This window comes from Bos taurus, chromosome X, assembly GCF_002263795.3.
Source record: "Bos taurus isolate L1 Dominette 01449 registration number 42190680 breed Hereford chromosome X, ARS-UCD2.0, whole genome shotgun sequence".
NCBI classification, from domain to species: Eukaryota; Metazoa; Chordata; class Mammalia; order Artiodactyla; family Bovidae; genus Bos; species Bos taurus.
Genome location: NC_037357.1, coordinates 102,407,561 through 102,433,802, shown reverse-complemented (window position 1 = coordinate 102,433,802; position 26,242 = coordinate 102,407,561). Strand labels below are relative to the sequence as shown.

Sequence of the window (26,242 nt, the reverse complement as noted above, 5' to 3'; positions counted from 1 at the left end):
CTTAGGTAAGTTTTCTGTTTTTAAAAAGAAAGCAAAAACTAATGCCTGGGTCCCGCTCCCAAAGACTTATTAATCGGTCTGATATGGGCCCTGGGCAGAGGTGTCTTTTAAAAGGATTGTGGGTGATTGTCACGTTGTCAGGGTTGAAAAACCACTGTTATTGCTGGTAGCATGTTCCTATTGAACTTTCTAGTGGATAAATAAGAAAGTTTTTTCTTCCTTAACTGTTTCCTATTATCACAACAATTGTCATTTGTTGAATTATGTGCCAGCGCTATGTTAAACACTTGGTTTGACACCATATGTGGATCTTAAATATTATTTGCATTAAACAAAGGACTAAGGTCTGTCCGGTTCAAGTAGTGGTGCTTCGACTACTCTGCCTTGTTAGTAAAATGACACCAATTATTTTTTTTTTTAATGGGACTTTTGTTTCCTGTACCAGAGAGGCTTTAGATTAAAATTTTAATAAAAATATAATGGTCTGCAATTTGGGAAATATCTTGATTGACTAAGGGAAATGCTAAAACTCTGCTGCAAATAGGTTCTTCCTTCCCCTTCCATATGTTTCCCAACACGTTCAGGTTGATAGTTTAGTTGGTGGATCTGTTTATGACTAAAATAACGTAAGGCAACTTAAGATTCCTAAAAGATGCAACATCAGACATTTCTCTCTCAGCAATTTATTTAAATCATCCCATAAGTGAACATTTAGTATCATGTGAATTTCTGTTATCTCAATTTGAGAACTCTTGAGTTTTATTTAGCTTGGTTTAAAATCAGTGTAATTTTCACAAAAATTTCAAAATGAAAGGTTTTATTTTGTTTTTTTTGCAGTATTGGTTGATAATTTTATGGGATGAATGAAATAGCAATTACACCTTTATTTGGTGTTTCTGTTAATTCCCTTGGTCCATTGTGCTAAATTCTATATGAGAAGGCTGCTAATACAGAGTCTGTGAGCATCCTTAAGGTGTCACATGATTTGTCACAGATCTGTTATATTAATGATCACGGTTTTCCTATTTTCTATGCTGTAGGGTCCATCATAAGGAAAAAAGATATCAGGAAAGGTCTGATATTGGAGTTTGAATTTATCGTTCAGTTATTACTATTGCATATAAAGTAATGATCAATGTAATATGCTTTTAAGGAATATGGTGTGAAAAGGCATACTGTTAAGATGAGATGTGTTACATAAATTTTTTTCTTAAAATGTGCCTATGCTAGTCTTTTGGGCCTCAGCACACGCACACTCTCTCTATATGCATTTCATAGCTAGTGGGTTTCCAGTTCTACAGTCACTGTCTTAACAGTTTTCTAGTTGAGCTGTGTATCAGAATCACCTGTGCAGCTTTTTCAAAATGTATTTGCTTGGGTCTTACTCTCTAGAGATTATAATTGAGTAGATTTGAGGTAGCAAATGGCATTTAAAAACTAAGAATATGATTCTGATGAGTAGCTAGGTTATTTTTTGGCAATGTTTTTTAGAAAAAGGGAAGATGAGATTCTGAGTTAACACACATATTTATTCATTATCTCTTACTGAGCATCGTCTTAGAGTTTCAGCTTTAATACTAACAGTATTAATACCTGTTAAGGCATTAGTTTTCTTTTCATCAAATATTTATTTGGCATCTACCATGTGCCAGGCACTGTTCTAGAGATTACTGTTGTCTGGAAGCTTTTGTTATATGAAGTGAGGGCCATTGGACTAGCTGGTCTCTAAGGTCCTTCCTAGCTCTAATTTTGTTATTCCTTATTGTGCTTTATAGAAGGGGCCTTAATTAAGTTGTTATAAGAAATATGCTGGGGCTTCTCTGGTGGCTCAGCGGTAAAGAATTCGCCTGCAGTGCAGGAGACATGAGTTCGATCCCTGGGTCAGATCCCCTGGAGGCGGGCATGGTAAGCCACTCCATATTCTTGCATGGGAAATCCCGTGAACAGAGGAGCCTGGCAGGCTGCAGTCCATGGGTTCACATAAAGTCAGACACAACTGAAGCAACTGAGCATGCACGCATGCAAGAAATATGCTTAGTTATGGTTTAAGCCAGTGGAACTTGCCTTTTACCTTTTATCCTCTTTAAGTAAATTAAATAGAATTTCCCTATGAATGCCAGCCTTCTCCAGTGAGCCCAGATGTCAAGTACAGCAGACATGTATTCTTTTAGTATTGGTTTTAGAAATAGCCGTACTTAGGATGCTTTTAATTTTGGGCCAGTAACTACTACATAACTCTGGTGTCAACCGTTATTTTACCATTCCTTTTCTGTATTGATACTCTGTCAGTTACCTCTGCACTGCTTGTATGTTTTTTGTTTGTCTTACTTATTTTGTTCAGATGCTTTGATTAATTTTATTAGTTCAAATTCTTTTTAGGTTGGTGGCATCTATCTGATCAGATTCAAGGTCCTAAGTCATTGACATATGCCTGGCACATAGACTTTCAATAATTATTTGTTGGACGTTTAGTTCATTTTCTTAATATGATTCCTCTATTTCTTTGCGGCGCCCCCCCCCCCCCCCCCCCCTTTATTACTTGGAGTCACTTAACTTGACCAGATAATCCTTTTATGATGAGCAGTCCTGGAAGTCCTGGAACAACCTAGTCAAACTCCTTGTTTTTCAGGTGTGGCACATGGCTCAACAAACTAAGTAACTTCACTAAGATAGTGTGCATAGACTAGCTTCTATGTGAAGCTATTTCCATATCTAACAAGTCACGTTAATTACTGAATTCTTTGGATTCCGTGACCTTTGTAGTGATTCAAAATTCACACTTAAAATCTTTTCTTAATAATGGATAAAAAAGGTCAGAGATTCTGTCCTTTACCTTTGTGTGTTACAGAACACATAGAGTAACATTATTTACCGGGACTTCCTTAGTGGTCCTGTGGTTAAAACTCTGCTTCCACTGCAGGGGGCATGGGTTCCGTCCCGTTGGGGAACTATAAGATCCCACATGGCTCACCTTGTGGCCAAGAACAAACAAACCCCCCAAAACAAAAAGAAACCTCTCCCCAAAATTGTAAACAATCACTTTGACTGCCTGAATGGCAACATTTGGGGGAATGTTTGACTCCTGATGTCTAGAATGGCCTGTACAAAATTGATGTATCATTGTATTATGGCCCCTTTCTGGTTATCTTTTCTGTAACTGATCAATCATGTACACTTTGAACACTTTAGACTAATTGGCCAACCGTTACCGAAGAATTGTTTTCCTTGGGACAGTTTTGAGCTGGTTGTCTTGGATCTGATCCTCTGCTACAGAGCCTATGAAGTGGGAAGAGAAGAAAACAGAAAGAAAAGGAGCAGGGGAAACCTCTTTTTCCTGTCAATTTATTAATGTCCATTTCATTCCTACTGACTTTGGTGATTATTAAGAATTGTTAGTTTAGGTAGTTGGTTTCCGCTCTGTTCTAGTCTTTTCTTTCAGCTAGCTACTTAGAACTTCTAAGTAAGTCTACCCTGTTTAACTTGGATAAAGAAATTATATGGTATTGGACCCATGTTCTGCCTAGGTAGTGTAGAAAGATTTGGCCTCTCCTTAATAACACTGCCTGAGTTCAGAGCAGGGATCAGCAAGCTGTTTCTTGTAAAGGGCCAGATTGTAAATATTATAGACGGTAGTCTTTGCATTCTAAGAGGCAAAATTAAAGCTATTAGGTAAATTTTTTGTTGATAAAATTTAAACTATAATGATAATTGAGTTCAATTAATTGTAATTCTGGTCTAATAAGAGGCATAGAATGGGGGGGAGGACTAACAATACAGTATTTTGCCTATTGGGAGTTTAAAGTTCGAATGCTCTGCCATCAAGTTGATTGTAATTATAATGACCCTGTGTGAAATCCATTCTAAAGTTTGTGGGCTGTACAAAAACAGGAGGCTAGATTTGATCTGTGATTGTAGTTTGGCAGCCCTGGTATGGAGCATTGGTTCTCAAACCTGGAGGGCTTGTTAAAACAGAATGCTGGGTCCTGCCTCCAGAGTTTAATTCCGTAAGTATGGAATGGGGCCCGAGAACATGCATTCTCAAACAACTCCCAAGCATGGAACTAGTCTTGGAGAATTAACTGGTTTAGAGGTGAAATCGAGCATATCCTACTTTTCTTCGAGTTAATCGCTTTATCTAATCTTTTTGAATATTTTTAATTTTGTTTTACTTTGTACTTTAAATTCAGTGATTACACGTTAAATGCCTGTTGCGTAATATACCAGGTAACAGATGCACAAGGTGAACAAAACAGAGTTGTCCCCATTATACATACTGGTTGGAGGGAGTTTAAAAATTAATTTCCACAAACCCTTTAGAACTGGAGTCTGGGGACAAAGAGCACCATTTTAAAAGCAGTACAGTGGTGTTTGATACTCATGTTAAAGGAAAGCTAAATTGGAAAGGTTCGTTATCAAAATATTCATTAATTTGATTTCTTAGGGGATAATATTCTGTTTAAATGAATTTTTCAGAACACCAAAACTTGCTTTTAAATACTTAAAACCAATTTATTATTTGATGGAAAGCTTTCTAAAGATGTTATATGCTTTTTTAAAATTTTCTAATTATGAAACGACTGTTATCTATTCTGTTAAAAAGTTTGGGTAGCATAAGAGAATGAAAGCAAGGAGCAAAACACACAGACTCCACCCCCTGATAATTCCGTCATGTGGAAGCAACCTTATTATTAGCTGTGTGTTTAAAGGTTCTCATCAGATGATCAGCTGACTAAGTCGTGTTTCCTCCTGTCCTCTGCCTCCACTTCTGCCTCAGGACTTCAGAGTGTGCTGTTTGTTCATCCTAGAAGACGCTGTTTTGGGTCCCTCCTCACGCTGCTGCTCCTTTTTTAGATATTGCTTTGGTAAATATTGCTCAAAAATCATGAAATTGATTTTAATATGATTTTCCAACTTTCCTGCTGTTTAAAACTTTTTTTTCCCCTGTCCTCTGTTCATCTGACTCCAGATTCTTGGTACACTTTGTGTGCGTCCCCACTTCTCTTGCCTTTTCTTCAATCCCTCTTTTAGGGGCCTTCTGTTCTTTGCTAGTGGGAGTAACATCAGGAGTATAATTTAACTATTTTTGACCTGTTTTATTTTATGTATTTCTTGCTTTTCTTCTTTGGTGGCTATTGAAGTTTAAGGATGGTTCACATATACACTAAAAAGGTGCCAGACTGTTTTGAATTAAGTTTTTTTTTTTTTTTCTTAAGCTATCTCACTTTCTCAATGTTTATTTTCACTGTTGTCAGTCCTGGTTTCAATCTTATTGAGTGGGAAAGGAGGTAAGAGTTAGTAGTCTAATTGTGTATATATGTATATGTATATAGAGTGTGGATTTCGTACAAGAACTTTGAGCTCTGCTTCCTGTTTCTGTACTTTTTACCATTGAAACATGTTAGTCTTTAACTGTGATGCATAAGATTTTTGTATACTCAGTACTTTAATACACTATGTATTAACCTCCCTTCTCTTTGTTCTTTTTTGGCGGGGGAGCTGCGCCGGGTCTTTGCTGTGGTACATGGACTCTTCCTAGTGCTACAAGGGCATCTCTGGTTGTGGTGCGTGGGCTTGGTTGCCCCGAGTTACGTGAAATCTTAATTAGCTGATCAGGGGTTGAACCCCCACCCCCTGCATTGGAAGATAGATTCTTAACCACTGGACCACCAGGGAAGTAACCTCCCTTCTTTAAGTCAGACTTCTGTCCATTAGCCGAAATGAAGCAAACGTCTTTTTATTGCATGGTGGTAGTGCCTGTCTGAGAACAGTTCTATTTCGGCAGTTAATGCTATATTTGTACAGCACTGTCTTGTGTGTTAATTTGCAAGTTCAACTGTATTTTGTCCTTTTATAAAATGAGTAGGAAAACAAAAGTGCATCAGCTTGAGGGCTGAAACCTAATGTCTTTGAGGCAAGGAACTGATTGGGGACATGAATCTTTAACCTTACTGGATTAGGTTCTGCTCATTGGTTATGTTGGTTGACTTTGTTCAGTGGTGAGTGAAATAATGAGAACAAAATAGGAAATTAAGTACGGCAAGTATGTAATAAAGCTTATATGTGAAAGGTGAAGTGTAATTAGGGATTTTATAATACTTTCCTTTACTCTGACTGAGAGTTGGAAAAACCCCTATAAACATGTGAATGAATCTGTTGTTTGGCTTTGAAATATTTGACTTCTGTCACATTTTCGGGAATGCATTATGTATGAAAGGGTACTGACTATATACAGCGTTTGCCCAGACTCTCTTGGAAATGACTACAGAAAGTCTCATTTTCTTATATTTAACCTGCCTACGTATATATGTTTACTGTGTTCTCTGTACGTAGATATCAATCAGTTACCAAAAATATTTTTGTTGTTGTTGAATATAATTGACATACAGTATTAGTATTAAGTGTACAATATAGTTATCCAAAAATCTTGAGAATTTTTAACTTGAAGTATGCTGAACTGGGCTGAGAGAGACTGTGAGTCTGGGCTGAGGTTTGGAGAAGCCCAGTGGAGTCTCTGTCTCATAATGAATGTCATTATCAGAGCTCCCTGTCAGCTATCTTGAATTGCTTCTACTGGAAAATCCCATGGACAGAGGAGCTTGGCAGGATCGCAGAGAGTCAGACACAACTGAACACACACGCACAGTACACGAGGATTACCTTAGTGCATCGTGGGAAGAAGAATCACGTCAGTGAAAGGAGACTAATGGAAAGATTCTTTGGCTTCTGTTCATCTCTCGTTGCTGTTTAGTCGCTCAGTCATGACCGACTCTTTGCAGCCCTAGAGACTGTAGCCCGCCAGGCTCCTCTGTCCATGGGATTCTCCAGGCAAGAATACTGGAGTGGGTTACCATTTCCTACTCCAGGGGAGCTTCCCAATCTAGGGATCTTCTCTTGTGTCATTGGCAGGCAGATTCTTTACCACTGCGCCACCTGGGGAGCCCTCTGTTCATCTACACAGCCACAAAAATGAGGTTCTTCAAGTACCTCCATTTCTCTTCCTTCTCTCTTCCCAAATACAGCTCAAAACTCTTACCATGTCAGCTTTACCCAAATAGGTCATTTGGATGTAATTGCCATCTACTTTTCCGAGGTTACTTCTTGTTCTCCCACCGAATCAAACTATCCATAGTTGATGTGGATGCGCTAGTCTTTGCTTTTTACCCATGGCTTTACTTTTGGAACTCTATCTCCCCTTTGTGGCTAGCCTGCCACCTAGCTCACAAGCCATCTTCATGAACTTTTTTCTGATTCTCTATAGTAGGAAGTGGTCTTTATTTTCTCCCTCGTAGCTCAGTCGGTAAAGAATTTGCCTGCAATGCAGGAGACCTGGATTCGATCCCTGGGTCAGGAAGATCTCCTGGAGAAGGAAATGGCAACCCACTCCAGTATTTTTGCCTGGAGAATCCCATGGACCGAGGAGCCCGGCGGGCTACAATCCATGGAGTCACAGAGAGTCAGACACAACTGAGTGACTGAGCATGCATGTACACACGCATGGTTTGGGGGGAGTGGAGTAAAGGAAGGAGGTACCTGAGACTTCACTTATATGAAGATGATGCTTTGGCTTCCATATCACTGAATGGAGTGCGTGATAAGTCGCTTCAGTTGTGTCTGACTCTGCTGCTCTGTGGACTGTAGCCTGCCAGGCTCATCTGTCCGTGGAATTTTCCAGGCAGGAATACTGGAGTGGGTTGCCATTTCCTCCACCAGGGGGATCTTCCCAACCCAGGGATTGATCCCGTGTCTCTTATTTCTCCTGCATTGGGAGACAGGTTCTTTACCACTAGCGCCACCTGGAAAGCCTTTAAAAAACAGTACTTAGCTAAAAACCTTTATTACCTTCCCTTTAAACTCTTTCCCCCGACTCTCCACTGAGAGCTTCTTTCTGTTCAGATCTATTGAATGGTCATCAGGAGAAAGGAATCTGTGTTATAGAATGACTATTTCTCAATGTGGCTCTACTACTTAAACAGTGGATTCTCAAAGCACATGCCTCTCTATATATGTATATATATGTATACACATATATATGTATATTTTATATATGTATATGTATTCATATATATACATATGTATAAAATATGTGTGTATTTTATATATACACATATATGCATGTGTATAAAATATGTATTTTATATATACATATATATGTATGTATATATAAAAGCAACCCTTTCCCTCAACATGTAGGGGACTAGAATATGGCTGGCATCCAGTTAAGTGTTAACTATAGGCTCTCCATGGTTTGTATAGGTGATATTTTACAGCTTTTTAAATAGATTGATACACAAAATGGATGAATAATGTCATTGTTTAAATAGTTGCAGTAACCCCACTGACTCCTATTTTGGAGAGTTTTTTGTTTTAAAAAAAACTTTTCATATTTGAAATGAAAATGATGTAGTCAGTGAAAATGTACTGGATTTGTAGTCAGAAGGGCTGTTGTAGTTCCAGTATCCCCCTCCATATGTTAAATCAATTAACTAACCTTCTGAGTCCTCACTACACTTATCTGTAAAACCAAGGTGTTGGATAAGAGATGACTTAAGGAACTTTATTTTTTAAGTTAGTAAGTTTTATCTGTATGCCTAGAGATGTGGAAAAAACTGGAGTCTTAAAGAAGAGACATTTTCAAGTAAAGGAACATTGGAAAAGGTTTTTTTTTTGTTTTTTTTTTTTAAAGTTAATAGTCCTAAGCCCAAGTAGGGAGAGATAATGTAATTTGAATTTTTCCTCTCCCTTGTTTTTGGTTGTCCGTGTGTGTGTGGAGGGGTTTATTTTATTTAGTATCCTGTGGGTTAATTGTGCTTGCCCAACAGCTTGTACTGTAAATTTAGGGATTACAGACTTGCTGCTGCTAAGTCGCTCAGTCGTGTCCGACTCTGTGCGACCCCATAGACGGCAGCCCACCAGGCTCCCCCGTCCCTGCGATTCTCCAGGCAAGAACACTGGAGTGGGTTGCCATTTCCTTCTCCAATGCATGAAAAGGAAAAGTGAAAGTGAAGTCGCTCAGTCGTGTCCGACTCTTAGTGACCCCATGGACTGCAGCCCACCAGGCTCCCTCCATCCATGGGATTTTCCAGGCAAGAGTACTGGAGTGGGGTGCCATTGCCTTCTCTGCATCTGAAGTCCAGATTAAGCTTTAAGAAAGTATGCAGATAAATATAGTAGCAATGATTTTTGTCTGGCACAGATGGTTTCAGAGAAAATGTTGAAAACCTTGGTGTTTTTTTCATCACTTTTAAGTAGCAAAAGAAGCTTATCGTTTTTATTGTTTATCAGTAGGCCAGTCATTCTTAAACTTACTGGTCTCAGGACCCATTTATAATTATTGAGGACCCCAAGGAGCTTTTATTTATGTGGGGTTCTGTCCATTGATACTTAGTATATTAGAAACTAAAACAGAGACATTTAAAAACTTTTTGTGTGTTTGAAAATCAAACTCATTGCATGTTAATATAAATAATACTTCTATGTAAAATAACTTCCAAAACAGAAGTTAAAAGTGACATTTTAAAAATGTTTTTGCAAAATTTCATATCTGACTTAATAAAAGAAAAAAGATGGAGTCTCTGTCCACTACTTTCTTCAATTTGTACATTATATAGACTGGAAGAACTCCACTGTATACTCCAGAGAGAACGACAGTGAAAATGGCAAATAATGTCATATTATTTGTGAAAACAATTTTGATCTGTTCAGTCTACTGAAAGGCTCTTAGTGGACCACACTTTGAAAACCAGTGCCTTAGACTCCCAAGGGAAGTTTGATATTATCTTTGGAGTGGCTTACCTGCTATATAGCTTTACTTTTTATTTTTGGGCCTTGTGGCGCAGCATCTGGGATCTTAGTTCCCTCACCAGGGATCAAACCTGTGTCCTCTGCATTGGCAGCACAGGGTCTTAACCATTGGACCGCCTGGGAAGTCCAGTCTGTGTCTTTTGATGGTCTCTATGGTATACACCCAGAAGTGAAATTGCTGGCTTGTAGGGTATATGTGTGTTTAACTTTAGTAAATACTGCCAAACAGATTTCTCAAGTATTTGTACTAGTTTCGAACCCTACCATGAGTGTAGTTGCTGCTCTTCCTTAGCACTTAGTATTGTTGGTCCTTTAAGTTTGGCCATTTGGGTGGAGATTTAGGAATATCTAATTGTGGCTTCGGTATCTATTTGCCTGTGTTTAATGATGTTAGAACTTTTTCCATATGCCTATTGGTCTTTTAAACTCTATTTATTGGTCCATTTAACTCTTTCTTACCTATAAAATTGAAGTTTGGCCAGTAAATGACTTAAGTCTCTTGCAAGGGCTTCCCTGATGGCTCACTAGTAAAGTAGTCTGCCTGCTAATGCAGGTGACATGCCTTCGATCCCTGGCCTGGGAAGATCTCACATGCCACGGAGTAACTAAGCCCCGTGCACCACAACTATTGAGCTTGTGCTCTCGAGCCCAGGAGCCACAACTCCTGAAGTGCACACCCGCTAGAGCCCATACTCCACGACAAGAGAAGCCACAACAATGAGAAGCCCGTGCACCACAACTAGAGAAAGCCTCCGCAGCAATGAAGATACAGCACAGCCAAGGGTCTTGCTGCTCAAAGTCACTAGCTCAGTGAATTCCCTGAAATAAGAGATTCTTTAAGATACACTAGTAATTGGTCTGGTAGTGACAAAGAGGATTAACATTCCTGTGATAATTTAAAAAATAATTGTGCATTTTATGGCTTTAGAATATGTCTGGAAATATGTTTGCACTTGAGAGACTGAATACTTCCAATTAAAATAAACTTTAGAAATAAACTGAGAAGACAAGAAATAACAAGTGTTAGTGAGGCTGTGGAGAAAAGGCAGCGTTTGTGCAGTGTTGGTGGGGTGTACATTGGTGCGGCCGCTGTGGAAAATGGTATGGAGGTTCCTCAGATTACAAATAGGAGCTACAACATGATGTATCAGTTCTGCTTCTGGTATTTTGCCTAAGAATATGGAAACACTAGCTTGAAAAGACGTATACACCCCCATGTTTATCGCAGCGTTATTTCCAGTAGCCAAAATATGGAAGCAACTTAAGTGTCCATTGATAGATAAATGGATAAAGAAATTGTGGTATGTTTGTATATACTGCTGCTGCTGTCAAGTCGCCTCAGTCGTGTCCTACTCTGCGACCCCATAGACGGCAGCCACCACGCTCCCCCGTCCCTGGATTCTCCAGGCAAGAACACTGGAGTGGGTTGCCATTTCCTTCTCCAATGCATGAAAGTGGAAAGTGAAGTCGCTCAGTCGTGTCCGACTCTTAGCGACCCCATGGACTGCAGCCCACCAGGCTCCTCTGGCCATGGGATTCTACTTGGCCATAAAGAAGAATGGAATTTTGTCATTTGTGACAACACAGATGGACTTTGTGGGCAACATGCTAAGTGAAATAAGTCAGAAAGGCAAAAAACTTATAATTTATCTTGTATGTGGAATCTTAAACGAATTGAAGCTCACTGGTATTGGGAACAGATTGGTGACTACTAGAGGTAGGGAGTAGGATGGGAGAAATGGGCGAAGAGGGGGCAAAATGTAAAAAAAAAAAAATAGTATGTTATCATAAAAGATATAAACCAGGAAGCTTATTCCATTCTCAGTTTGTTCAGGACTGTCCAGGACTTTTATTTTTAGTGCATCCCAATAAATGTCTCTAAGCTTGTGTGCGTGCACAGTTGCTTCAGTCGTGGCCGACTCTTTGCCACCCCATGGGCTGTAGCCCGCCAGGCTCCTCTGTCCGTGGGATTTCCCAGGCAACAATACTGGAGTGGGGTTGCCATATCCTTCTCCAGGGGATCTTCTGGACCCAGGGATCAAACCTGCATCTCCTGAGCCTCCTGCATTGCAGGTGGGTTCTTTACCACTGAGCCACCAGGGAAGCCCAGGTTGGCTATTGTTTTTGTGTGTGTGTGTGTGTGTGAAATTCAGTTATGAAATACATTTTAAAGAATTTGCTTGCTGTCTGTTCCTTTAGCGGGGAGGGAGCTAGACTAGTGAATTCCTTAAGGGCAGAAACTGTTTATTAGTCTATCTTTTCAGGGTCTGGCACAGAGTAATGACATTCAGTAATATCACCAAGATAAATTATCTTTTTCATAGATATTTTATTTCACCCTGCCTTTATTTAACCAGATTTCACCTATATAAACATACATTAAGGAATAGGCAAGGATAGAGATAACTCTTGCATACTCTTAAAACTACTGATTTGTTTTAATAAGAGTGCATGTTTTACCACCAGTGAACTTTTTGTATAGGCCAAATTTTCTTTGTTATAAATTTGCATCTAGGGACTTCCCTGGAGGTCTGGTGGTTAAGACTCTGTGCTTCCACTGCACGGGGCACAGATTTGATCCCTGGTCAGGGAAACTAAAATCCTGCATGCTGTGGCATGGCCAAAAAATACATCTGTATTACATCTGATGACGGGGAGAACCAGGGTTGTGGATGCTGCCCAGTTATGCATGCCATCAGCCTTAGTTGGTAATTGGTGCTGGTCTTCTGTGACTCTGAACTGCTGTCACATTGACTGCCTTAGGTTCCTCTGTCCCGCACACGTTTATTGGGTTGACCTGCTACTCATCCTTGGGCTTCCCTGGTGGCTCAGCAGTAAAGAGTCCGCCTGCCAGTTTCTGCCAGTACAGGAGATGAGGGTTCGATCACTGGATTGGTTAGATCCCCTGGAGGAGGAGATGGCAACCCACTCCAGTATTCTTGCCTGGAAAATTCCGTGGACAGAGAATCCTGGCGGGCTACAGTCCATGGGGTCACACAGAGTCGAACATGACTGAGCACACACACGTAGCACCTATATATGTGCATAAAATTTCTATATATTCTTACAGCAACTTGAAAACATAGCACTATTGTCCTCATTTTATATATAAGGAAACCAAGATACAGATGTGAAGGAACTTGTCCAGTTTGGACTCCGAGTAAGTAACTGAGGCAGTTTGTCTTCATTCTATATTTTTAACCACTGCACTGTATAATGTCTGACTAAATGAGTTCCATTAGCATTCCCCTTGTTATTAATTTGGCCTTCTTTTGCCACAGCATGGAGGCATAAAATGTAGCTAAAGGGCCCTTAGCATGCAGCCTCTCATTTTAAAGATGAGGTTCCCTTGCTTTTAGCACTTCTGCTTCTTATTTCATTTGCGATCTGTCAAAAATATTGCTAACCTCTGGCCTCTCTTTTTTTTTTTTTAAGGTCTCAGTACACTAAGTGGGGGAGGGGCCATAATTGAATTAGAATGTTTTAAAGTTTTTAATGTTGTTTTCGTGTTCAGTGACTTTATATAAGTTCCTCTTTTGATTTGAATATTAGCCTTCATGGCATACTGCAGGATGTTATTTTGAACCTTTAGGATTAATTGTACACAGTCATGCAGACTTGAAAGGATAGCTTTTTTCTTCTATCTCTCAGCGGAGTCTACATGTATAAAACCATATTACAGAATAATGCAGTGTCCAACTAATGAATACATCAATAAAATGTGTACCATACAATGGAGTATTTTTCAACAGCAAAGAGAAATGATATGTGGTAAAACTTGGATGAGCCTGAAAACAGTCATGGTGAGTGAAGGAAGCCAGTCACAAGACTCCATGTTGTATGGCACCATTTATAAGAGGTATTCAGAACCGGCACATCTATAAAGACAAAAAATATCAATTAACTTGGGGCTAGGGGTGAAGCAGGAGGGAATGGGGGTGATTGCCACTAATAGTATGGGGTTTATTTTTGGGGTGATAAATATTCTAAAATTGATTTTGATGATAGCTGTACAACTCTGAATAAATACAGTTGAATTATATCTTAAGACTTATTTAAAATTTATTATATATAACTTCAGACATAGTGAAGATAATCTCATTGACTACAAGGAATTTCAAATTCTTGGTTTTTCAGATTCTTTACATTTGTGATTTAGTCTTGTGAAGGTTCAGGCAAAACGAGTACTTACCTACTGGATGCACATTGAAAATGCTAATTTTGGGCAATCTTATCTGCCGTGTATAAAATGACTAAATGAAATGAAGTCTCTTTTCAGTTTGTTGGATCAGCATGTTCATGCTTGGATTAGTAACTTCTAAGTGAAAGTGTCACTCCCTCAAGTTGTGGCGACTCTTTGAGATCCCACAAGTCTCCTTTGTCCCTGCAATTTCCTGCACCAGAGTACTGGAGTAGGTAGCCATTTCCTTCCCCAGGGGACCTTTCCTACTCGGATCAAACCTGGGTCTCCGGCATTGCAGGCAAATTCTTTACCGTCTGAGCCGCCAGGGAAGAAAGTGTTAACTAATTTTGATAAAGATTGGTAAGAGCTGTTAATGAATAACTCTGAGTTGTTTATCTTAACCTGTCTTTTAACAAAGAGTGGACTGGTAAGTAGGCATATGTTCTGTGATATTTGATATGTTACCGTGTCTAATATTTTAAGTCAGTGATGTTCACTTGCTTTTTATGAGTAGATTGATTTGTTTAGGGACTAAAATTTATTGAGACCTCGCACTCTTTTTAAGGGTTTAATAAAGGAATATTTAAGGAAAAGTGTATCTGTTTTTGAGAAGTGATTTGAGTTTATGTACAGTATAAATCTCAGTATTTTGAAGGATTATAATTTAGAAAGTGGTGATTATTATTAACTTTTGTTTCAGTGGGCATAACTGTAAGCAATAGGTGTCAGTGACAAGGGAAATAGACTTTAGACTCAATAAAAAAGAGACCTTGCTGAGAGCAGTGAGCTTTACAGTGTTATAACTGAGAACTTTAAAGGGAAAATGTAAAGGTAGAATTTCCTACAATTGGAGCAGTTTCCAAATCCCAGTAGTCTTTGAGCACCTCTCCCTGATGGCCTGCAAGGTTCTAACCTTAAAAACATGTATCTCTTTGGTGCCCTTTTTGTGCTCAATTTAGAACAATTATTTTCTTTTTAAAACACGTCTTTTTCATTTTTATGATCTTAAATATGAGTGTATGTGTTTTTGGGTACCTGGATGGATAGTCCAGAACTGCCACACCATTTCAGCACTTGCGTTAGCTTTGTGTTTTTAATGTATTAATGTTCAACTGTAGGGTTTGTCAGATGAGAGCAACAGAAGCAGACGTAACACGCAAATGATGTGTTGATGTGAAGGAAGAATGATGTCATGGCAAATCATGTACACAGACAGAGTGATGGAGTCATTTAAGTGGGAAAGCTGTATCTCGCACATGGTGCGCGATGGTGGTAGGATGGCGTGCAAAACCCAAAGGAGCCTCTGCCCTAACAGCCAGCGGTGTGCTGCCATCTGCCACGTATTAGTAACAGTAATAGTTTTGTTTGTATTTAGTTTGTGAACTTGTTTTGTAGCAGAGCAGTAAGCATAAGGAGTTGAATTCTAATTTCATTTATGCACATACTTAAGCAGCATTAAAGTAGAAAGTAATTTAGTTTTTTAAAATACTGTTAAGGTAGAACCAAATTTGGCAAACTTGAGGCAGCTTAGTATATTGTTGATGGAACTCTGATGCTTGGCGTCACATGACTGGAACTGGAGCTCCAATTCCATATTTACCAGGTTATTTCCCTATTTAATAAGTGAAAAATATATTTATACCTAAAAGGGCAGTTCATGTTCATTATTTTACTCAAAAGATAGGTTACTTACTGTGTAACACTGAATAATTTCGATGTCTTGTTACTGGTTTCTTTAGTTTTCCTATTGTAACATATTCTTTAGAGCCAGCACAAGTTCTCATAGGAATGCTGTGCTATGAATTCTCTTACAGATGGTAAGATTTGATTTGAGACATTTCAAAAAATAGGGCAAATTTTTGAAATATGGGATTTCTGTGTTAATGTTAACAGAATAATAAAAGCAACTACTTTAACATTTTTGATGCTGTTCATTTTATTAAGTTCAGCCTGCACAGTTATGATATGTATATCAGGAACACAGAATCCTGGTAGATAACAGTTGGGAGAATACTTTTCCTCTGGACTGATCTAGAGATCATATTCATAGGGAGCCCAGGAAGGTTCATAATTGTCAAGTGTGCGTAATAATCGAACTAGCATTTCAAGGGAGAAATAACCAGTGTTTGTTAAAACATTACTATTTATTGGGTGCCTTCTTTGCATGGCACTTCAAATTCATTCTTCCATTAAAGTTTTTCGGGAATCTCTAAAGGTCTTGGCCACCTTGAGAGAGAAAAAGATGCTTGGAGGTTAAATATGATCTGTTCCATGTGTATCTATTATGTTGAAATTGCTGAGAAACCTCATGCTCTGCAAAATCAGGCACTACAAAGTAACACGACTTCTGGGGAAAGCAGGATTGAGAGCAAACTGATCACTCAGAAGCTATATAATTTTGTAGTTAGAACAAAAACTATAAAAATTTCAATAAAATAAACAGCACAGTTTAAAAGATTCTAAATTCCTGACAAAGTATAGTAAATATAGTTTGTTTGTTTGTTTGTTTTTTTTTTTAAGGTAACCCTTCTATATAGGGAATGGGGAGGTTACTGAGTTAGGGACAAGACTGAAATAAAATTAAAATGCACAGAGACTAGAGGGAACAGTATGTGTACTTCCAGGACAGAGCAGCATATGGCTAGACTGAGCCAAGAAAAATGTAGGGTGACGGCTTTCCAGTCCAGACCTTTATCCCATCCTCAGGCTGCATTCAGCTGCCGTTACTTAGTACAAAATATTAGCATATTGAGGGGAAAGTTGCTTATGAGCTAATATGATTTTCAGATGTGTTTACTGGTATTTGCTAGTGAGGTAAATCTCAAAACTACCTTACATTGTGTTTTGCTTAATGCTCTTGACAGATGTGTTTTTTTGCAAATTGAAGGTTTGTGGCAACCCTGCCATCGAGCAAGTCTGTTGGTGCCATTTTTCCAACGGCATTTGCTCTACAATATACTGTAAACACAATTTTTATGTGTACTGGGAAACCAAAAAATTCATGTGACTTGCTTTGTGATATTTGTTTTAATGTGGTGATCTGGAACTGAACCCACTGTATCTCCAAGGTATGCCTGTACTTGTTTTGTAACAGAACACATCATTTTTTTTTTCCCCCAGACTTCATATTTACCAAGTGTTTTTCACTCCCAAACCCTCAGACATGTTCCATCCGCAGTACTTAGTTAACAAAATAGTTGTCTTTGAAGTGTCCCCCCTCCAATGAAATGTTACTTGAGAGGAAAGGAAACTAATGCTTAACTGGACAGCTCTGACATTTAAAGGTAATCATTACCTCATTTAATCCTCACAACCATAGCCTTGTGTCCTCCTCAGGTGAGGAGACTAAGTCCCAAAGAGGTTTGGGAATTTTGCCCAAGATCACACAGTTAAGGACCAGAGTAGAAATTTAAGTTCATATATTTCTGGCCAGAGAATTGCTTTTGTATACCACACTGCTTCTGGCAAAATAAGTTTGAGATCTTTAACAAAAGTGGTTGACTAACACACTTGCTAGAATTGAAGTGAAGTCGCTCAGTCGTGTCCGACTCTGCGACCCCATGGACTGTATCCTACGAAGCTCCTCTGTCCATGGAATTTTCCAAGCAAGAGTACTGGAGTGGGTTGCCATCTCCTCCTCCAGGGGATCTTCCCTACCCAGGGATCGAACCTGGGTCTCCTGCATTGCAGGCAGACGCTTTACCACCTGAGCCACCAGGGAAGAATTGGTGAAGTCCTTCTATTTATGGTCTTTTCTCCTCCAGCACTGAAATTGAAATAGCAGTTGTAGCATAGCGGGGAGATGAGCAAAACTGTTGATACCAGGGTATCTAGATTTGAAATTTAATTTGCTAGCTTTGTCCCCCATTAGTTATTTCATTTTAGTCAGGTTACCTTTATGTGCCTCATTTTTTTACATCTGTAAAATGATAATAATGAGTACTTAATTCTTGAGATTGAATATTAAATGGGTTAATAGGTTAAAACTTTTCAATGATACCTGACGCGCGGTATCTGCTCAGTAGATGTTAACTGTCACTCCTGCCCCATTGCTTCCCTTATTTCCTTTTTGGTTCATTCTTTTTCTACGCCAATTCCATACTGTTTTCCTAATTTCTCGCTTTCCTCCCCATCTCTTCGTATCATTGATTTGAAATAGTTAAATATAGATTGTACTTATGACTATTAATGTTTCCAATACTTCCTAAGTTTTCATTAATGTTTTGGGTGTATATGTTTGAATACCTGTTGTTTGTAGGGCTGGACAGTTTTAAAAATCAGTGATTGTGAGTAGTCGTAATGCTTTTATTTCTGACCTCAGGGAGGCTCTTCTTTGCTGTTTTTTTCCCTTTGTTCTCTCTGGTAAAGTTGAGCTTGTTGCCCTCCTCAGACAGCCAGCCCCTTAATTGCTTATTATCTCAGCCTCCATTGTGTTCAAGTGCTTCGGGCACGAACTTGCCTTTACTCTGTTCCAAGTAAAGTCAGCTCACTTGGCGAGAACTTCAGAGCTCCCTTATGGCCTCCTCCTCCCCTTGAACAAAACCTTTACACCATTGCTTCAGAATCGGGGTGGGGCAGTGGCCCTGCCTCACGGGGTGCTTGCCAGTGGTACCCCTGCTTCATGAGTAGTGTTGAGTGGCAGCAGCAGCCTCTAGGCTCCTGGTGTGGAACCTCAGTCATGTGAGTGAGATGGAGTGAGGGTCATTAGGACCGCGTTATTCTTGGCCTGCTGAACCTGGGGTCAGAGCTTCTGCTCTGCAAGTGGGACCTGGATGGAAGAAAGGCTCCCCACCCAGCTCTTCCCTGCAGTGGGAGCCTCTGCAGCTGAGAGTTGAGGATGATGAGAAATGCTTGCTATCTTCCTCCTCTTAAGGGGAGGGAGGGGTGGGCGGGGGCAGGAGTTGACTGGGAGTTTGGGGGTGAGAGCCTGTGTTCCTCTCTGTACCCACCTGGAATGGGGCTTCTGTCCTGCTGAGCTGGCTCAAAATGCCAGACTCTCTGTTTTTACTGAGTAGATTTTCTTTAGTATTCATTTGCTGTGTACCCTTAGGGTCATTTCTAGAGACTACAGAAGTTTTTTAATGGTTTTTACCAGTTACAGTTGTTTCACTGGCGAGAGTGTCCACAGAACTTCTGATGCCATCATTCCACAAGTCTTTTTTTTTTTTTTTGCCACACTTACAGCATACAAGGATCTTAGTCCCCCAACCGGGGATCCAGTCAGTCTCCCCTGTGTTGAGGAGGATGGGGGGGTGTTTAACCACTGAACTGCCAGGGAAGTCCCCCATAAGTCATTTTTAATTTATTACTCATTGCCTACAGCCACTAAAAAATTCACATTTGAGAATGCTTTCGGAAGGATGCTAGAATTTATTGAAGCTTTTATATAAAAACCTCTGGTACCCTAATTGTGTACATATGGCTTGACAGATACAGTATGGAGAAGTTTTGAATAAAAAGGACCATTTACTGAGCACTTCTAAATGAATAAATTTCTGTTGCCACAGAGTTTAGAATGAAGGATGCAGTTCTGTTGTGATGACTTCTAGGAAGTACGAGTGGATGTACATGGTGATTTAGTGACAAAAATTAATGGTGTGTGTGTTTAATAGTGATGATAATAGAATACGGACATTTAGCTTAAGTAATGTTTTTAGATTTAACAGAGATTAATTAGACATCTTCATTTGCATTAGCTTGAGTTATTGATCGAATTTGAAGCTATCTAAAACTAGCATCACACTGGAGGGGTGGGGACTCTTTAATATAGCTGCCTTGACTGGTTTTGTGTATAATTTTATCATAATGTGTGATAAGAATGATGAGTCCTGTTATAATGATAATGGCAGTGCTGGTGGAACTACAGAAAGAAAGGCCTTTACTCTTGAGTGAAGGCTGCATTTTAAAATTGCCAAGGGATATTTAGGTTTATAGTTATGGACATGAAATGGCATTTTCCCATTGAACTATTGTTTTTATAACATCATTTTTGATTATGCCATGTTTCTTAGGAGTACAGCTGTTGTGATTTAGAAGAAAATATTTTGTGATATGTAGCCATTAAAGTGGAGAAGGCAATGGCACCCCACTCCAGTACTCTTGCCTGGAAAGTCCCATGGGCAGAGGAGCCTGGTGGGCTGCAGTCCATGGGGTCGCTAAGAGTCGGACACGACTGAGCGACTTAGCTTTCACTTTTCACTTTTCATGCATTGGAGAAGGAATGGCAACCCACTCCAGTGTTCTTGCCTGGAGAATCCCAGGGGCAGGGGAGCCTGGTGGCCTGCCGTCTATGGGGTCGCACAGAGTCGGACATGACTGAAGCGACTTAGCAGCAGCTGCCATTAAAGGTGAATATAGAAGAATACTTAGCATGAGGAAATTATAAATTAGGTGAAAAATCCGGTTTTATAAAATGTGCTTCTGCATCATAAATATTTTGATACTGTATCTTGGAGGTGTGGATATGGTGAGATTAATGGTAGTTTTCTCCCTATTTTCAAGCATTATTCATGCGTGGCCTGGAAGTTAAGACTGTCACCCTGGAACTTGTACTCCCTCAGTTAGAATTCTGGCTCTTCCACTTGACTGCCTCTTCACTCTGCCTCACTTTCTGAGGCTTGTCAACCTGACTGTGATGGTATTGAAATTGAGGAATGAGAGATGGACTTGGAAAAATAAGTTAGGGCTGATTGTGATTGATCTTGAACAGTATTATGTAAAAAGTAGAGAGGTTTTTTCCTCTGAAAACTAAAGGTTTCAGAGACTGAAAATGTTGACATTAATTTAGCAATAATATACTAAAAAGATTGGTAGTGTGGAGACCATCCAGGATGTTAAAATTGGAGTCTAGCCTAGAGTGGTGTGAGTGGGAGTGGAAAAAATAATGTTGGACACGTCATAAAGGAATTACTAGAACTGAAAAGGGAGAGGGTTTGACTTGTAGTTCACCACCACCACCCCCTCTTTTTTTTGTTTTGAGTGTTTACCTATTGTGGTCCAATGAATTCTTGGAATTCAATGATGAGCAAAGCGCATGCAGCTTCTGCCCTTAGACTTGTTTTGTTTTTTTTTTTTAACTGTTCCTTGAGGCATGTGGGATCTTCGTTCCCCTACCAGGGATCAAACCCGTGCCCCCTACAGTGGACTTTCAGAGCCCTAACCACTCACCTCGGGGAATTGCCGCTTGTGGAGCTTTTCTGTTCTGGTAGGGAGCGAGATCATACACAGGTGCTGTGAAAGAAGAATGCAGTTTCCTCTGAGAGCCTCTGGGAGGAGTACTTGATGGATTCTGAGTGAGGAGAGTTGAGGATTGGTGAATCAGTATTTGGTGGGCCAGACTAAGACCACTTTTGCAAAGGCTCCACAGTCAGCATGAGAAAGTACATTTTGAAGGAACAACAAGAAGGCGAATTGGAGTTAGAACCAGCTTTGGGTAGAGTAGTTGCAAGATGAGCCCAAAGTTGGGTGTTCTAGAGCATACTAAACCATTAGAGAAGTATTTTGGTCTTCATTGGGTCTTTGAGGGTTTTTTAAGCAGGGCCATGATATTTTAGGGTTTGCATTTTAATAAAATTCAGTAGTGATCATTTTTAATGCCAGAAAAAGAGAAACATAATTGGCACAGACAGGCCTGACAGTAACCATACTTTTAAGAGAAAAATCAGTCTCATCCTTGCCCCACCCCACCCCGCTCTTAGTTCTCCCTCTTCAAATATGAAAAGAATATCTTTATCTTGGGGGCTGTAGAGAATCTTCATGGTATATAATGGAAGAGCCAACGGCTTTGAGAATCTAAAAAGATGTTAATGCCATCTTGGACAAACTGAAGTTACTTAATCTCTTAGCTTCTGCTTCTGTTTGTTAAATTGGACTGATAATCATGGAATAGGGATCCTGGTGATTAAGTGAGGTTACATAAATAAAGGACCTACTATTGTGCCCCGTACATAAGTGCTCATAACTTGTCTAGAGTAATGTACTAATTAAGATGGAACTGGAAGGGGACCTGTGATACTATGATTGATAATAAGAAATGGTCTTTATCCCAGTTACTGGCGACTGAGCTTTTAGAACTTGGCATTTTCTAAGTGGTGAGGATCTGGAAGGTGTCTGTTGTTAGGTTAATGAAGTGACTTGAAAAGCCCCTAGATCGCTGAGGATGGGGGCTGGTTGCCAGGGAAGCCAACCCTATGAATAGTGTTCTCTCTCCCTTCCTGAAGGAAGGGGAGAAAGGCTTAGAGGTCCTTAATGGCCAGTGATTTAATCAGTTGTGCCTAGGTAATGAAGCCTTCCTAAAACCCCAAAAGGATGGGTTTCAGAGAGCTTCCAGTTTGGTGAACCCGTGGAAATATGGGCCAAGTGGTGAGCCCAAAGAGGACATGGAAATTCCATGCCTTTTCTCCATACCTTGCCCTATACCATCTGGCTGTTCCTTAACTTATATCCTTTTACAATAAATAAACCAATAATGTAGTAAGTAAAATGTTTCTTTGATTTCTGTGAGCTGCTCTAGCAAATTAACCCAAGGAGGGACTCTTTGGAGCCTCCGTTCTGTAGCCTGTTGGTCAGAAGCACAGGTGACAACTTGGATTTATGGCTGATATGTGAAGTGGGGGGAGAGTAAATCTTGAGCTGTCTTTCGGGAGATAGTGTCAGAATTGAGTTGAATTGTAGGACATCCAGCTGGTATCGATAATTGGTGTAGGGCAAAAAAACACCCATTGTAAATAATGGGATACAGAATTGTAGAGCCACAGAGAAACTTTGAATGGAATAGAACCAACAACTCCACAAAATAAAAAATCCTTGGATAGTATAAATACTGAAACGTGTTTTGCCTTACCCACTTAGAGTGGCTATGGATCATGGTGTATTGATATAATTGATGGTGAGGTGTGTCACAAATAATAATAATAGGTAGTTAAATAATTAGTTAAAACAAATACAGTGACAATGTTTGCAAATGAGTTTATCTAAAAATTAGTCGGGATTATCCCCCAATAATTTTCACTTAACATTTCAATGTTATCTTAGAAGGGATTTTTTAAAAAGCAGAAGTCCAGGTATTGCACAGATAATTAAAAGTACATACTTGTTTTTGATCGTTTGTTTATTTTAATTTTGTGTTCTGTTTCATATACTTTGAGGGTTTTGGCAGTTTTTCTCTGTCCATGGACGTGTGTCAAACCTGTAATACCCCATGTGTGTCATTTCTTATGCTGTAGAAGAACTGCTATGTAGAGAAAGATATTTTTTCTTCCAGACTACAATGCATAAAAAATTTGTTTTTAAACATGTTGAATCTATCATAGCAATAGAAATTCCAGTTTAAGATTCAAAAATATCTAAGTACTCTGGGCTTAAAATAAGCCAATACACTAAAATAGTGGTTATTTTGAAATAAAGCTTAGTACTTAAAAGATGTTTCATATTGATTTATAATAAAGATGAGACGACTTACACATTTTGCAGTTAAATTTTAAACCAACGTGTAAGTTCTTTCTTTCTGTTATGTACTAGAGTATTAATTGCAAAATAATAGTTTGTCTAGTTAGTTGTAATTACGGTCTTCATTTTGTAGTGATCGGTCAGAGGAGGAAGGTCTAGTGCTAGGTATGTATAGCTTGTGTTTCACAGGTATGTCTCTCACCGCTTGAGTCAAGTATTTTAAGAGGAAAACAAGGGTAATAGATGCCAATTAAACATGGAAAGTCACTAGATGAAGAAAGATAATTGAATAATTTTCCCCTTTGGTTTTGATACATAAAACCAGAATAGGTTAAGTTCTCAAGATAATTTCGTGGATGTATATAAGGATGATCTATCAAATTAGTTTCTAATGAACTCATTTTGGTGATCAGTAAATAATTTGTTGGACTTGCCATTGTTGCTTGTTTGTCTCTCAACACATTGTGTAATGTTAGTTCCACAAGAGCAGAGAGATTTGCCAGCTGTGTAATGCCATGTATTTATTCCTTTATGCTTAAAACAATATGTGGCCCACTGTAGATACTCAGCATATATTTCTTAAATGACTAAGCTTTGAGTTTTTATTTTAACGTCCTTTATATTTTGGATGAAAAGAGAAAAATTTAGAAAGAGAAAAGACTCTTTAAGTATAGTAGTATCATATATGTGGAATTGTAGAGACTTTCAGTGTGCTGTATAAAAGAGATACTGGAATGTAGGGAAAGTTTGAGCAGAGATGGGAGAATGTAGAGAAGGTCCTGTAGAGAAGGACCATTCTTTGTCTTAAGGGTTTCTGTGGTATTAAGGCCCTTCCATTTGAAAGCTGCTGTGGGAGAGGGAGAGGGTGGGGAGATTTGGGAGAATGGCATTGAAACATGTATAATATCATGTATGAAACGAGTCGCCAGTCCAGGTTCGATGCACGATACTGGATGCTTGGGGCTGGTGCACTGGGACGACCCAGAGGGAGGGTATGGGGTGGGAGGAGGGAGGAGGGAGGAAGGTTCAGGATGGGGAACACAGGTATACCTGTGGCGGATTCATTTTGATATATGGCAAAACTAATACAATATTGTAAAGTTTAAAAATAAAATTAAAAAAAAAAAAAGAAATTGAGTCCTACAAAGTTTAAAATAAATACAAATGGTTGATGTTTATGGAATTCTAGGTTATTTAGTATAATGGATAACTAAGCTTTATCCAGGTAAATGTGATGCTATTCCCATCTTGGAAGATGCTAAGTTTGAATATAAAAATACTATAGGTTCTAAAGGGACTATCCTTTTCAGCAAAATAACACTAAGGTAAATGGAAAAGGCAGCAGTCTGAGACCTCTCCCCAGATAAAACACCTAATATTGCCATTTTGTATTGCTGAAAATCCAAGATGCATTCTGGTAAAATTCGTATGAAAGGGAGGGAGAACAATGACCCTTGCAGTACTCTTGTTTTTCTAAAATAAAATGTTAAGCTTCAAACTTTACTTTGTACAGTAAATTTTCGCATTGTGATTTGTCGACTTTTAGTGCTCCTACAAGAAGTGGTGGCTATTGTGTCAGATTTTAAATGATTTGAATGATTATTGAGTTGCTCAGTTCTGTGTAGGATACTTTGACTTTGACTTGGTAGAAAGTTTGTTCTAACTCAGCTGCTGCTGCTGCTGCTGCTAAGTCGCTTCAGTCGTGTCCAACTCTGCGACCCCATAGACGGCAGCCCACCAGGCTCCCCCGTCCCTGGGATTCTCCAGGCAAGAACACTGGAGTGGGTTGCCATTTCCTTCTCCAATGCATGAAAGTGAAAAGTGAAAGTGAAGTCGCTCAGTCATGTCCAACTCTAGCGACCCCATGGATGCAGCCTACCGGGCTCCTCCGCCCATGGGATTTTCCAGGCAAGAGTACTGGAGTGGGGTGCCGTTGCCTTCTCCGTCTAACTCAGCTATGAATGCCTAAATATCTGTGACTTGGAAGATAAGCTCCTTTAGAACCTTGAGAGTACTTCTTGTAATCAAGTAAAGGAGTGTGATAGCAATTCATATCCCATCCACTTGAATTGAATGGGATTTATTAAGAAAGGTACCAATGTTCCAGGGGATTCCCTGATGGTTCGAATGGTAAAGAATCTGTCTGCAGTGCAGGAGACCCTGGTTCGATCCATGTGTCAGGAAGATCCCCTAGCCATTCCAGTATTCTTGCCTGGGAAATCCCATGGACAGAGGAGCCTGGCGGGTTATAGTCCATGAGGTGGCAAAGAATTGGACATGACTGAGCAACTAACATTTCACTTAAAAAAAAAAAAAAGGTAAGAAAGTTACCAGTGTTGGAAATTCCCTGGCTGTCAGTGGTTAGGACTCGGCACTCTCACTGCCAGTGACCCAGGTTCGATCCCTGTGGGGAAACTAAAGTCTTGAAAGCCCTGTGGTGTAGCACCGCCCCCCCCAAAAAAAAAGGAAAGAAAAAGGAGGAAAAAAATAGTGGTGTTATTCTTGGGTAACATAGTTGTAGTATATCTTTGATTTTTTTTTCCCCTCCATTCAGACTTTCCACATTATATTTCAATACATTATTTTCAAATTCTTAGCTCAAATATTCAATAACTCTACACAGTACACTATAGAAAAGGAAGAGAAAATTAAAATTTTTGAGAATTACTGTGTTTGGTATTTATGAAACACTTTTATCAAAATAATTCTCATGAGTTTTTTCTCTTTTTGCTGTGCTACATGGCATGTGAGATTTTAGTTCCCCAACCAAGCATCAAACCTCTGTCCCCTGCCTTGGGAGCATGCAGTCTT

The 26,242-nt window shown here is 39.4% G+C and overlaps 1 protein-coding gene and 1 non-coding gene across 5 annotated transcripts in view; one reads left to right on the top strand and one right to left on the bottom strand.

Moving 5' to 3' along the window:
• The window catches only part of USP9X (ubiquitin specific peptidase 9 X-linked), a 116,965-nt gene that overhangs the window by 3,286 nt on the left and 87,437 nt on the right, over window positions 1-26,242 (top strand). The gene's annotated exons all lie outside the window — the stretch shown is intronic.
• Window positions 17,634-17,705, bottom strand: TRNAC-GCA (transfer RNA cysteine (anticodon GCA)). Its single transcript has one exon. It is a non-coding gene; the product is annotated as a tRNA-Cys (tRNA).